This window comes from Echinops telfairi, unplaced genomic scaffold (assembly GCF_000313985.2).
Source record: "Echinops telfairi isolate 266 unplaced genomic scaffold, ASM31398v2 ScPeMD7_1;HRSCAF=3_0, whole genome shotgun sequence".
NCBI lineage: Eukaryota > Metazoa > Chordata > Mammalia > Afrosoricida > Tenrecidae > Echinops > Echinops telfairi.
Genome location: NW_022103896.1, coordinates 93,378,529 through 93,380,065, shown reverse-complemented (window position 1 = coordinate 93,380,065; position 1,537 = coordinate 93,378,529). Strand labels below are relative to the sequence as shown.

Below are 1,537 nucleotides of genomic sequence, written 5' to 3'. Positions count from 1 at the left end.
TGAAAGTGGTGACTGGAGGTAATGTATCAAGACTAACTTCCTGGTTTTGATGATTGTATTAGGATTATCCACCACCTATCACTGTCCATCTGTCTCACACTGTGATTCTGGTATTTCGAAAATGAGCAGGGTCACCCATGGTAGAGCTGGTTCAGCAGAGCTTCTAGACTAAGATAAACTAGGAAGTTCGATGACGTACTTGCAAAAATTGGTCAATGAAAACATTTTGAATCACGAGAGAACACGGACGTGCTTGCTGTGGACATCAGGAGGAAACAATCAGCGGAAGCGGACTCGTGTTTGGTGCAATAGAGGCCCACACGAACACAGGGAAGGCTCGGTGAGATGGGCTTCACAGGCCAACTACAGACTCAGGTACGCTAGCAAGCAAGAAGACGACACAGAACCGGGCAACATTCTGTTCTGTTCTGTTGACTATAAAGAGACCAGGAGTCAGAGTCAATTTGACAGAAGTTATCTGTTGGAATATCCTTGTTTGTAGGAAATATACACTAAAGTACTTAGGGGTAATGAGGCATCTTGTGAAGAACATATTTTCAAATAGTGCAGAAGGAAAAAATGTCATTGTACAGTAACATTTAATGCTACAGTACACTGTTCTTGGCTAGATAATAAGCAACCTTTTAAAATTATGACTACAGGAAACAGTGCAAACAGAATAGACATAATAAGAATGTTGATCCATTATGAAAATTATAACCAATATCACAGAAAATTTTTTATAAGAATTGTTAATGGGCAGTGTGAAGAAGAGGAGAGAAGGAACCCATGATCCACTAAAGCCTGTGTGCTGTAGCATCCTTGCCCCCAGCACCTGTGCCCTGCTGCCAAGAGAAAGGCTTTGGAAGGGGATGCTAAGGGAGATAAGTCAAGGGGAAGGATGGACCTCAAAGGACATCAACAAGGTTATCTGGTAAACCTGCTCCTCCCAAACCAGTGCTTAGGCCTAACAAAGCCCCTGCCAAGAAAAGAGAGAAGGTATTCAAAGGGAAACCAGGGAAAGCTGTTGCTGACAAGGATGGAAACAACCCTGCAGAAAATGCAGATGTCAACACAGACCAGGCACCGAAAGCCGAAGGTGCTAGCGAGGCCAAGTAAAGTGTGTGCATTTTTTATAACTGTGTACTTCTGGTGGCTGAACAGTTTGAAATTCTATTTGTTATCAGGTTTTATAAAAATGCAGAACTTTTTCTTTTTTCTACGCTATGTTGTTAGCACACAAAACACTTCACTGTTGTTTTTGGGGGGAAGGGGCAAATGTTGCTAGCAGGGTATCTCCAAAGCTGAATGGATGTGGAAAATAACACCTTTCCCTCCTAATTCTGAGACACTCCCTCTTGGTTCCCAGGAGGAGGGATTCCGACACACACATTCCTTGAAACAAACTCTTGTAGTATGGAAAATGTAGCACTTGTTTTTACATTCTTATACCCTCCCCTCTTCTCCCTCTCTGCCTTCAGTATAGACTTGGTTCCCAGAAACCCAGAGGCCTTTTGGGACCTCACCTCAAAACATT

At 42.9% G+C, this 1,537-nt stretch overlaps 1 pseudogene; it reads left to right on the top strand.

The window, feature by feature from the left end:
• The first annotated feature begins 345 nt into the window (after nucleotides 1–345).
• Nucleotides 346–1,119, top strand: LOC115871816 (annotated as a pseudogene).
• The last annotated feature ends 418 nt before the right edge of the window (nucleotides 1,120–1,537 follow it).